Source organism: Ambystoma mexicanum, chromosome 12, assembly GCF_040938575.1.
Source record: "Ambystoma mexicanum isolate Mex_15411 chromosome 12, UKY_AmexF1_1, whole genome shotgun sequence".
Taxonomy (NCBI): domain Eukaryota; kingdom Metazoa; phylum Chordata; class Amphibia; order Caudata; family Ambystomatidae; genus Ambystoma; species Ambystoma mexicanum.
The window spans coordinates 573,273,320-573,287,046 of record NC_090936.1 but is presented as its reverse complement, the minus strand read 5'-3'; positions in this window follow the sequence as shown (position 1 = coordinate 573,287,046).

Sequence of the window (13,727 nt, the reverse complement as noted above, 5' to 3'; positions counted from 1 at the left end):
TCCACCAATTACATGCTTTGTCACTTCTGCGTGTAGGGCCATTTCCACCAATCACACGCGATTACACTCTGACGTGCAGTCTTTCCACGTGTGCTCTGTCATCACGTGCTGTGTGGGAAACACCTGTGCGGGTCACGTCACAGACGCGCTTACGCGCTGAGGGCCTTTCCTCAGTTTTCACGCTGACGTGCAGGATTTTCACGTGCCAAATCACTCCGTACCAAGCTGGCCAAGCGTACGCACACGGAATACCACGCTCCTGCCCGGAAGGCAAAACTACTGCCCCCCAGAGCCCGAGCACGCTCCCACCTGCTGCTGCCTGACTGCCTGCTGCCCCTGCACTGCTGGGGGGTGGGGGTGGTGGGTGACATGGGTGGGTGCCTGGTGGAGGCTGCCCCTGCACTGCTGGGGGGTGGGGGTGGTGGGAGACATGAGTGGGGGCCTGGTGGAGGGTGCCCCTGGTGACTGGGGGGGTGGGGGTGGTGGGAGACATGGGTGGGGGCCTGGTGGAGGGTGCCCCTGGTGACTGGGGGGGTGGGGGTGGTGGGAGACATGAGTGGGGGCCTGGTGGAGGGTGCCCCTGGTGACTGGGGGGGTGGGGGTGATAGGGGACATGAGTGGGGGCCTGGTGGAGGGTGCCCCTGCACTGCTGGGGGGTGGGGGTGGTGGGAGACATGAGTGGGGGCCTGGTGGAGGGTGCCCCTGGTGGCGGGGGGAGACATGAGTGGGGGCCTGGTGGAGGGTGCCCCTGGTGACTGGGGGGGTGGGGGTGGTGGGAGACATGGGTGGTGGCCTGGTGGAGGGTGCCCCTGGTGACTGGGGGGGGTGGGGGTGGTGGGAGACATGGGTGGGGGCCTGGTGGAGGGTGCCCCTGGTGACTGGGGGGGTGGGGGTGGTGGGTGACATGGGTGGGGGCCTGGTGGAGGGTGCCCCTGGTGACTGGGGGGGTGGGGGTGGTGGGAGACATGAGTGGGGGCCTGCTGGAGGGTGCCCCTGGTGACTGGGGGGGTGGGGGTGATAGGGGACATGAGTGGGGGCCTGGTGGAGGGTGCCCCTGCACTGCTGGGGGGTGGGGGTGGTGGGAGACATGGGTTGGGGCCTGCTGGCAGGTGCCCCACAGTGCTGGGGGGTGGGGGTGGTGGGAGACATGAGTCGGGCATGAGTGGGGGCCTGGTGGAGGCTGCCCCTGGTGGCTGGGGGGTGGGGGTGGTGGGAGACATGAGTGGGGGCCTGGTGGAGGCTGCCCCTGCACTGCTGGGGGGTGGGGGTGGTAGGAGACATGGGTGGGGGCCTGGTGGTGGGTGCCCCTGGTGACTGGGGGGGTGGGGGTGATAGGGGACATGAGTGGGGGCCTGGTGGGGGCTGCCCCTGCACTGCTGGGGGGTGGGGGTGGTGGGAGACATGGGTGGGGGCCTGGTGGAGGCTGCCCCTGCACTGCTGGGGGGTGGGGGTGGTGGGAGACATGAGTGGGGGCCTGGTGGAGGGTGCCCCTGGTGGCGGGGGGGGTGGGGGTGATAGGGGACATGAGTGGGTGCCTGGTGGAGGCTGCCCCTGCACTGCTGGGGGTTGGGGGTGGTGGGAGACATGAGTAGGGGCCTGGTGGAGGGTGCCCCTGGTGGCGGGGGTTGGAGGTGGTGGGAGACATGAGTGGGGGCCTGGTGGAGGGTGCCCCTGGTGACTGGGGGGGTGGGGGTGGTGGGAGACATGGGTGGTGGCCTGTTGGAGGGTGCCCCTGGTGACTGGGGGGGTGGGGGTGGTGGAAGACATGAGTGGGGGCCTGGTGGAGGGTGCCCCTGGTGACTGGGGGGGTGGGGGTGATAGGGGACATGAGTGGGGGCCTGGTGGAGGGTGCCCCTGCACTGCTGGGGGGTGGGGGTGGTGGGAGACATGAGTGGGGGCCTGGTGGAGGGTGCCCCTGGTGACTGGGGGAGTGGGGGTGATAGGGGACATGAGTGGGGGCCTGGTGGGGGCTGCCCCTGCACTGCTGGGGGGTGGGGGTGGTGGGAGACATGAGCAGGTGTGCAGGGTAGTCCCCTGTTTTGTGGGCTGCCTGCAGGGGCCGTGGAGGGTGTACAGGGAACACCTGTGAGGACCCACCCAGCCTAATCGCGTGTAAAACTTCCCGCGCACCCCTGAAATGCATGCGCCCAGGCTATTCGCGTGTGGAACTTCCCGCGCACCCCTGAAATACACGCGCCCAGGCTATTTGCGTGTGGAACTTCCCGTGCACCTCTGAAATACACGCGCCCAGGCTATTCGCGTGTGGAACTTCCCGCGCACCCCTGAAATACACGCGCCCAGGCTATTCGCGTGTGGAACTTCCCGCACACCCCTGAAATACACGCGGCCAGGCTATTCGCGAGTGGAACTTCCCGCGCACCCCTGGAATACACGTAGCACGCTGGGAGACATGAGTGGGGGCCTGGTGGAGGCTGCCCCTGCACTGCTGGGGGGTGGGGGTGATAGGGGACATGAGTGTGGGCCTGGTGGAGGATGCCCCTGCACTGCTGGGGGGTGGGGGTGGTGGGTGACATGGGTTGGGGCCTGCTGGCAGGTGCCCCACAGTGCTGGGGGGTGGGGGTGGTGGGAGACATGAGTCGGGCATGAGTGGGGGCCTGGTGGAGGCTGCCCCTGGTGGCTGGGGGTTGGGGGTGGTGGGAGACATGAGTGGGGGCCTGGTGGAGGCTGCCCCTGCACTGCTGAGGGGTGGGGGTGGTAGGAGACATGGGTGGGGGCCTGGTGGTGGGTGCCCCTGGTGGCTGGGGGGTGGGGATGCAGGGGGACATGAGCAGGTGTGCAGGGTAGTCCCCTGTTTTGTGGGCTGCCTGCAGGGGCCGTGGAGGGTGTACAGGGAACACCTGTGAGGACCCACCCAGCCTAATCGCGTGTGATAATTCCCACGCACCCCTGTAATACACGTACCCAGCAAAATGGCGTGTGATAATTCCCACGCAACCCTGTAATTCACGTACCCTGCCAAATCGCGTGTGATAATTCCCGCGTACCCCTGTATTACACGTGCCCTGGACAATCGCGTGTTGAACTTCCCGCGTACCCCTGTAATACACGTACCCTGGGCAATCGCGTGTAAAACTGCCCGCGTACCCCTGTAATACACGTACTCTGGCTAATCGCGTGTTAAACTTACCCCGTACCCCTGATATGAACGTTACCCGCTTTGCGTTCCTTGTTTGGCAGCCCTGTAAACTGGTCCAGGGTTAGCGCAGCCCTTTGCGATGATTTAGCGATTTTGATGGCTTTTCCTTGCGCGAGGGCGTTCTTGGGGGCGTTACTGGCGCTGCTGCAGGGTCGCTGCGATACTCTGCGCCACGGCTGGTTTGGGAGCCTAAAATCCATGAATACGCTGTGCGCGGAAATCGGTTTTAGCGCACGTGCCTGGCGCAGACAATCGCACGCAAACACTCCGCGCCAGCCGCTTGCGACACTTTTCTGCGAAATTCTATGAATTACCCTGTTAATCTGTTTCATTGAACACTGGTCCTGGCCTTTTAGTATTCCCCGTGTCACTACTCCCATGCGATGCTCCCCTTGCCAATAGGCAAAGCTCGCGCATCCTGGTTCCCTCAGTACACTCACGAAGCATTGGCCGTTGCCTGGAAACGAGCTGCGGACGACCTTGACGGTGATTTGCAGCACACGCCAGCGATGTGGTGATTGCGCTCTATCGCGTGCATGGCGCCCCCTTTGCCGTGTACACGGCCTGGAGCGGTACTAGCACTGCAGGGACAAACCACAGATTCTGCCCCCTCACATTATCCTTTGCCCAAACCTTTACACTGACACTCGTTTGGTGGGTTTCACCGGTCATTGAATCATTTCACTCACCCGCCCAGCCCCATCACCATCATAGCACTTCAATTAACTCTTACCATCCCAAAACGGAATTGGCTGTTTTCACCCACCATGGTGACTGAAAAGTTTGAGTGGTACGGCTGCACTCCTTACCACGTCTTGGTTACAATATCTGGAACAAAAGAGCCAGCAAGCCAGCTTGTACTAAGCGCGACTTCTGGTCTAATATGGGGCTGCTAAGGCACTTCCTCCACCGCAGCTTGCCCAGCTCGCCACCATTATAGTGATCCATAGAGCCCAGCATGGTGGGTTTAACATTTCATTTAGCTATAGTATAGCAAACCCCGGAATACACACCAGGCGGCAGTGCTTCGACTTCAACACTGCTACCAGCCGTGCCAGCTGAATCCTCTACACCTACCATTCCAAAAAGGAATGTTGGATCAAGGCCCACCTGCACTCATTGACAATCCCATTTTGCAGTCACATAGGTATTACGCACTACGCAATGTGCGGCTTTGTCTTCAATATGCCAGTTCTGCTTTCTTTGCTTCACTAAATACGGAATAATCATATGCTTCATGCATCTGTTTTAAAGTGAACATTACCATGGGCGTTATTATAGGGGGGACGGGGTGTTTGTCCCCCCCCCCCAACTTTCATGGCACACCATTCTGTCCCCATTCATTTATTCATTTGGCTGGGGTACCTTTTCTTCAGATGTCATGTCCCCCCCAACGTTTTCAGCAAAGTTACTCTACTGAACATTACTGACACAGATATGCTGGCAATGTTCACTTTGAATCACATGCATGACACTGCTGCCACAAACGATCCATTCCAGCAATAGTTACTTTAAATCGAATGCCATGTGGCAACAGCTTTATGCATGTGATTTAAAGTGACCATTACTGGTATAGACAAGTCGTGGCAGCAGCCCTATTCAAACTATTTACCACTGACCATTACTGTCACACATAGGTTGTGACTTCAGCCTCATGGGCTCCACTTGACGAAAGTAATAATGGCTTCAGAATTTATCCTCGCCACCGTAGTGACATGGAACAGACCGGAGGATCAAAAAGGAAAGCCTTATAGATAAGAAATACTTTTAATTAACACATATTGGAATCCGAGATTTATATCAAATGAGACTTATCTCGAGAATATGCAAACGACCATTGATGAGGCACATGACAACCACGACATAAAATACATCATCATAAACGGTGACCTTAACGCCACATGCCGTGACACTGGCAACAGGGGACGATCTGTCACAGGTTCTGCGGACTCCAGAGAGAGAGGGCGCTTATGATCCAAACCTATGGACGCAAGAGACCTACACAACATGCATTGGTTGCTGGACAAAAATTATCCCAAAGTCCCCACTTGGGAGAACCAGGTACATGAAGCAACAATTGACTATACATTTGTGTCAAGAAACCTTCTGGTCCTCATGAAGTCCTTCAGCGTCCAAAGAACTAAGCAGAGCGACCATAATATAGTAATATCAACCTGGAAGACCCTGCGAGAGCCCAAACAGAATATGGGATCAGAGATTGAGACGTGCGAGGGGGGCACTAGATTGAGACTATCAGAAAACGCAATAGCGCGCCTCAAGAAGGAATATACGAACAAATCCATTCTCCATTGAACAGCAAATTTGAACGAAGTAGATTACATACCCCTCCTTTCAGTCTTAAAAGTGAACAAAGCAAATTGCTCCCTTTAGGGAAAAATAAATTTGCACGAATACAGCAAACAAGTTGTGGATAAAAGAAAAGCCATCAGGAAACTGAAGCGAAATGCTCGAAAGTCCAGTTCACAAGCAAAAACAACAGTATTACCCAAATTTACCTTTTACAAACCTTTTGGGTTGGTTTTGGATTATAAATAATTTAAGGGGATTGGGTGAGGAGTTAATGGGGGTTTTGGATTGGGTGGGGGGCTGGAGGGGGTCCCCCCCGCATATATGTCCTAATTGACCTTTTAAATTAGGTCAGTTCTCCCGAGGTCAATTGTGGAAAGGTCAATTAGTATACAACCAAAACAACAGACATAGAGAAGGCAATGAGAACCTATAAAACATGGTTGTACCAGAATCGACACCGTCGCTACCAAGAAGTTTTGGAGGCGATGCTTCGTGCAATTTGTGGGAAAAAAACATGGGACTTCTGGGAATTAATCAAGGGGACTACAAAAGGAATAAACCCCAGCCTACAAAACAGCGTAGGTGAACAGAAGTGCGTTGACCACTTTACAAAGCTATTCAGCAAACCACAAGGAAAAGAGGAAGTTGGAGCCCCGTCAATAACAAAAAAAACTTGGCCCCTACCATATGACATCGAGTCCATCCAAAGCAAAATAAAAAAACTCAATGGCTCGCAAGCACCGGGCCCGGATGGAATCATAAATTTCGACCTCAAGAAACGTCCGGTGCAATGGTCACAATTCATTAAAGAAGTCTTCCAGAATTGCATAGGAACCAACACCATACCATCTTCATGGAAAAAATAGGTGCTAGTCCCGATCTTTAAAAAAGGAGACAGCGACAACCCCAATCACTCTCGTTCGATAGCTTTGTTGGACACTATAGGGAAGATCCTTGGCTCCCTGATTTTGATAAACTACAAGACTGGACTACCATGACCATCAGCTTCGATCCTTTACAGGCCGGCTTTGTGAAAAATGGCATTCGTTGACCTGGTCCAAGCTTTTGACCAGGTCAACCGTGAAATGCTATGGAATAAACTTGAAGGAAGACACTGCCCCGACGAGATATTGAACCCAATAAAAGCCCTCTACTCCGGAACCTCAATTTGAGTACCAATGAACGGAGCAGGAAGTCTATCATAATCTATTAGCACCGAGCAGGGAGTGAGACAGGGGTGCCCACTGGCATCGGCCCTATATAATGCATTTATAGGGGGCTACATGAACTCCGAGTAGGAAATAGGATCTTTTCCTCCAGCTCTTGGAAATGTTAAGATATCAAGATTGTTGTAAGCGGATGACATCATCCTGATGGATCAGACGGCCATCGGCTTACAAAGACAACTAAATAACTTGTCAGGGTATTTAAAAGAAAACCACCTCCAGATGAATAAAGAGAAAACAAAAATAATGTCTTAAACCTCTGAGCTGGAGCATCGAGGGGGAGTCATTAGAAAAGGTGAAAAGTTTCAGATATTTGGGCATCATCTTAAACAACAACTTGCAGGAAACACCAATGCAAGAAAACTTGATCGCTACAGAAAAGACCATTTCAGCACAAACAAAAGCTATTGATAGAAAGTACGGACGTTTTTCGCTAATGCCTGTACTAACCTTTTATAAAACAAAGGTCGTTCCAAGCTTAACGTACGGCACTGAAGCTATGCCCAACCTTCCGGAAACCCTCTGGTAAAAACTAGAGGGGATGTATTGGCGAAAGGTGCTATCACTCCCTCAGGCGATACCAATGACCTTAATCAGGTGAGAACTGAGTCTACAGTCACTGAAGGCGATAGTTTCCCGGAATGGGCTGATGCTATATAGATAGATAATCCTACCATCGCCACCCTTGATTATGGAGATCCTCAAAAAAGAACTAGATGCAGGAACCTGTAAGACGCTAGAGATTTTGGCATTTAAGAACATGCACCTGCTAGACTTAGTGGGGAGTTCAAAAGAAGAACTGAAAAGTAACCCCACAAAAGCCAAAAACGTATATTTGAGAGCAAATGGATTCAAACATTGGAGGAAGCATCAAACGCAAAAGTAATAAACAATTACTCTTTCGATTCGGCAAAAATTAACCAAACAAGAAAATATCTGGCGAAGTGTCCAGACAAAAAACTGCGACAAAATGTCCTCAGAATTTGTTTAAATTTAATAAATACACATGAAATCAAGGCACGAAGAAAAGACTCTGAAACAAAAAAGTGCTGCTTCTGTAAAAGCTCAGAGAAGGTAGAAACTTTAAGACACCTTCTCTTGCCATGCACCAGAACTAACAAAAAGCGTGACAGACATTTAGGCCACCTCTTTAAAAACTTTAGACACTATGACGAAGAGGAATGGTGGAATAGACTCATGAGCAGGGAAAAACCACCTGGTTATAGCGGTCGTCAGTTTTTTTTGAAGATCTGGGCTTAACCAGAACAATTGAGCATTGACAGCGGACTGCGTAACAAAGGACAGAGAACAGAGAATGCATCATTGAGTGTCCAAGATGGTAATGTTTAGGAAGAAAACTGGAGAGTCAGACGGACTAATTAACAACAGCCCTAACAGGGTACACGGGAGGAAGTATGTTCCCTTTGGTTCTGCAAACTTGTAAAAAATTATATTTTGTTTTTCAATTAAATGAAGTATAAAATAAAAAAAATAAAAGATGGTATAAAGTGCTCCTATGCAGTGTTCTGATGGTGACATGGCATTTACTGGATTTGTGAATGCATTACCCTAGAGAGCTAACTGTAAATTGTATGGCTTTTGACCAAATTTTTGTCAAACATTCTGCTTCAAAATGCATAATTTCCCCACTTAATTATTCCTGTCTCCCTTGCTACGCTCACTCACGCTAATTTAAATGAAATATTGAGGCCCATCCACTCAAAATGTGCACCAGCCATGACTGACCATGAATCATGAAATTCATTGGATATTTTTCATGTTTCCTGTTCCCTAGAGAAACAACTATAAATTGTATGGCTTTTCATTCTATTTTTCTTAAAAAATGTGCTGCAAAATGCATCATTTCAGCCCATTATTTGAAAACAATATTCACAGACCGCCATTAATTATTTTGTGCTCCCGCCCTACGCTCGGTCACTCAAGCTAATTTGAGGAAAAATGTAAGCCCCCCCAATTAAAACAATCACCACCTCATGAGGTCTCACTCAAGAATCGAATCCTCCAGGAGCTATCCGGTCCCTCTGGAACCAAAAACTACGCCCGTCACTGCTGTCATTGGTATTTTACTATTCTTCTGTCACTATTCGCGTGCTGCAGTCTTTGTGGGTTCTCCCTTTGTCATTAGGCAACACTTGCACATCCTTGTTCCCTGAATGTTCCCACTAAACGTTGTCCATTGCCTTTGCAATGAGCCACGGACAGCCTTGATGCTGACTAGCAGCACACACCGGTGATGTGGGGGTTCTGCTAAATTGTATGCCCTGCTCCCCCTCTGTCTTGTGCACAGACCTGAGGGGTTATTGCACTGCTGGGAAAATGTACAATTCCAGCATCTCACAAAGTCCTTTGCCGCATGACCACTGCATTTCTTACCATGCACTGCCATGCTGTTATCACCAGTCACAGGAGCCACCAAATGCCTTGTACTGTGCTGACTGCTGGTCTCCCACGGGGTCACTCAGGTGCTTTATCTGATGCAGCTTGCCCAGATCATCGCCATTGTGATGCACAGACTGCAGCAAGCTGAGCATAACACTTCAGTTATAGTACCTGCCTGACAAATATTTTTAATTGGTACACCCGCTTGCAGGGCTGTAGAGGTAGCCATGCCCCTGGTGGAATGGGCCCTTAATCCTTCTGGAGGATCCTTGCCTGCTAGTCTGTAGCATTCTGAAATTGCCAGAATGATCCACCTGGATAAGGTCTGTTTTGTAACAGCCTGACCCAGCTTGTGACCAGTATAGCCTATACAAAGCAGATCACCAATACAATGTTTTGATAGCCTATGTATATGTAATAGCTCAGACCTCTGCGTGGATCCAACCTATGTAATGTCTCCTCCTCTTTGCAGGATGAGGTGGAGGATAGAAAGTAGGTAAAATAATGTTCTGCCTACATGAAAATAAGAAAGGATTTTGGGTTAAAATTAAGGCTTAACCCTCAGAATAACTCTATCCTTATGGAATATAGTAAAGGGTGGCGTGGATAAAAGTGCCTGCAATTCACTCACTTTACGGGCTGAAGTTAATGCTACCAAGAGAATGGTTTTAAATGTTAACAACCTTAACGGACATGAATGTAAAGGTTCAAAGGTTGCATACATTAGAAATGTTATTAACATATTGAGGTCCCAAACTGCAACCTGGAAAGGAGATGGGGGAAACACATTGGTGAGTCCCTTTAGAAATTGTGTCACCAGTGAAATTTTGAAATATGAACATTCTTCTGACAAACACTTAAAGATGGATAGCGCCGCCAAACAGCCCTTAATAGTTCCAACCGGGAGCCCCAGATTGGCTAAGGATAGTAGAAAGGATAATACTTCCGGTGTTTTGGACAGAAAAGGGTCTACATTCTTGTCTTTGCACCAGCTGCAGAATTTGCTCCAACGGCAGCAGTACAAGGACTTTGTTGCTGGCCTTCTAGCTGAAAGCAAAATTTCCATTATGTCATACGGGAGGTCTCAATCCTCATATCTCAGCCACTCAGAAACCATGCGTGAAGGCTGAATGTCTTGACCTCTGGATGGAGAACCCAACCCTCCTCTCACGAGAGAAGTTCCTCTCTTTGTCGAAGACGCACTGGAGGGCAGATGGACATTTCTGGAAGGTCTGGGTACCATGTCCTCCTGGCCCAAACCGGGGCAATTAGGATAATGCATTTCCCAAACTTGATCAACCTCATGATCATGTGAAGAATGACAGGGAGTGGAGGAAACACGTACAGGAGAGGAAACTCCCAGTCCACTACGAACGCGTCCCCTAACGCTCCCCTTGGGGGAAATTCTCCCCCAAGGGGAAATGCAGTACAGTTGCAGTACAGTTCGCACTTCCTGTTGGCACTGGTTGTGAACAGATCCACTTGAGGGGTTCCCCAAAGGGTGAAGATCTCCTGAAGGACTTCATGAGCTAGTTCCCAGTCGTGGGAGACTGTGCTCTGCCTGCTCAGAGTGCATGCCGCTGTGTTCTCTTCTCCGGCTAGGTGAACTGCTGATAGAGAGATTCCTTCTTGAATTGCCCAGTAAGAGCTGCATTGCCTCTCTGCACAGTGGTAGTGACCCTACACCTCCTCTCTTGTTGAGGTAGGACATGGCCACTGTGTTGTCCGTCATTATCAGGACATTCTTTCACCATATAGAGGGGAAAGGCCTTCAGCGCTAGTCTGACTTCCCTCAGCTCCAAGAGTTTAATATGTAGTTTGGACTCCGATGCAGCCCAACGGCTGCTGCCTGTCAGATCATTGGTGTGGGCTCCCCACCCCCAGAGTGAGGCGTCTGTCACTACTGTTATCTCCGCCCATGGTTGCCAAAAGGGTTGTCCCTTCAGAATGTTGTCCTTGCAGGTCCACCACAGGAGATCCTGTGCGACCCTGCTTGGAACCTGAAGAAGGTCTGACATGTTTCCTGAGAACTGGGGCCATTGTGTTCTAAGAGCCCATTGAAGGGATAACATTCTCAGGCAGGCATCTGGCACCAGAAAAATGCAGGATGCCATGAGGCAGAGCAACCTAAAAAAAAATCAAAGGCCGGGAGATGATGGGCACTCTGAAACTTGGTGAACATCTGCAGAATGTCTAGAGCCCTCACCTCAGGTGGCAAGCTCTTTCCCAAGGATATATCCAGTAAAGCCCTGATGAACTGGAGTTCTTGAGATGGTGTCATATGGGACTTCCTGTAATTTAGGGTGAAGCCCAGTGTGTAAAAAGAATGGCAGGTCACGCTGAGATGATGCAGGACTTGTTTGGGAGAACGCAGCCTGTTCAGCCAATTGTCGAAGTAGGGGTATATGTGAATCCCCCTTCTCCTGACACTCACTGCCACCACCGCCATCGGTTCGGTGAAAACCCTTGGCGGAGGTTAGCCAAATGGCAGAACACGAAACTGATAATGAGAACCACCAACAGCGAACCTCAGGTATTTTCTGTGCTTTAGATGGATTGGCACATGCAAATAAGCATCCTGAAGGTCCAATGAAACCATCCAATCCTCGAGTTGGAAGGCCTGAAGGATCTGAGAGAGTGTGACCATCTTGAACTTGTCCTTCCTGAGGAACTTGTTCAAATATCTCAAGTCCAAGATGGGTCTCAGTCCTCTGTATTTCTTGCGTATTAGGAAATATGGAGAATGACATCCTTTTCTCTAGCAGGGTTCAAATTTCCTGCACAAGGAGTGGATCTGGAATCCTCAAAGAGTGGCTCCCTCGTGGCTTGTTCTGAGGTCTCTGAATGAAAGGAAGGCAAGTAACGGTGGGCTATGGTTTACAATACCAAAGCATCCTAAGTAATGTCTCGCCATTCTTCTAGCTGCTGAGACAGTCTGCCTCCCAGTGGTGATTTGTGACTCAACACCTCAGAGACGTTTTGAGGCGGCTGATGCAGTGGCTGATGGTAAGGATGCCCCTGCTTGAGCAGGCTTCGCACCTCCCTCTCGTCCACCATGAGGGAATCTCCTTTGGCTTCTTTGACTAGCCATTCCTCTCGCTCTTCCAATTGAGTAGTAGCAAAAGGATCTACCCCTTCAAGGCTGTCCACTAGGACGAAAGGGCTGAGCCTGCCTAATAGCGGCACATAAAGATTTGGCTGCCGCCTTTGAGGTCGGCAACTTCCCAAGGCTTTCGTCAGCCTTGTTGCCAAAAAGATGAGACTCGTCAAAAGGCATGTTGAGGAGAGTGGATTGCACATCCAGTGCAAAATACGACTTCCTCAACCACGTAAATCTGCGTGTTACGGTGTTAGCAGCCATGGCTCTGCTGATGTTGTCAGCAGAATCCAGACCCGACTGAAGAGACTCACACATGGCTTCTTTGCTGTCTCTAGCAATAGCCAAGAACCTGTCTCTTTCCTCCCCCTCGGGAATGTGCTCTGCCGCAATGGAAATGCAGTCCCATAGAGTGAATGAGAATTTAGCAAGGGCACATGTGGAGTTCGGTGATTTACACACCATACTCCCTGCAGAAAATACTTTTCTTGCCCATCCATCTACTCTCTTGTCATCCCTATCTGGAGAGATAGTAGGACAAGCTGCTTGCCTGGAAGATGTGGTAGCTGCCTGTACCACCACACTCTCTGGATTGGGGTGTTTTGCCAGGTAGTCGGGGTCACTACTGGAAGGATGGTATTTTTTGGTCAGATTTTTGTTAACTGCCGGATTAGTTTCTGGCATCTCCCAATTTGCTGCCACCCTTTTTTGGAGAGCAATATGTAAAGGTAGTATAGGATCCACCCGTGGACCCTTATCCAGGATGTCCGTCAGATCATACTGTTCAAATGGGAGGGGAGACCTACTCCATCCCATATAGTCTACCACTTTGGACATTAGCTGTCTATATGAAGCATCTGCGTGCTCCCCAGCCTCAGGTGTACCAAAATCTAGCTCAGGCAAGGTGTCTACCTGAAAAGGGATGGGCAAATTCACCCCCTCCTATAAGGTACATGATGCGGAAGAAGGCCAGGAGATATTGGGATCGCCGGTACTGTTTTGGACCAATTCCTAGTGCTCCAATAATCAATAAGTATGCCGAGAGGTACCCACTCAGCCAGCCCTACAGATCAGGTGAGGTACAAATCTTCCCCAGAGTGGCCAAGTGTATTGCATTTCTGCTCACACACCGGGGCCTTAGAGTCCTGCACCCTCTTACACAGACCAAAAGTAAGTACTCGGACTTAGGGAGGCAATGAATCACACTTAGACTACTGGTTTAGAAGAAAAGAAATGGCTTGCTATAGGCCCTTTATTCATACCCAACATACATACACATGACTAAACATAACATAATCAATTATACATAAACATAGAAAAGGGGCCTCACTGTTAGTATAGCTGCAGAAGACACCTTCGTCTCGGCCACCACAACACTGCTTAGTCCCAGAGCAGGTAGTCAGAGAGATCACTTGTGCTAACGGGGTCTGGAGCAGACCGTCCTCCCTCTCAGCGAGACTGCATCACCCGTGAACTGGATGATCTCCAAACTGCCCTTTAAGATGAGTAGCAGTACCCTCGAGATAGATAGGGATGT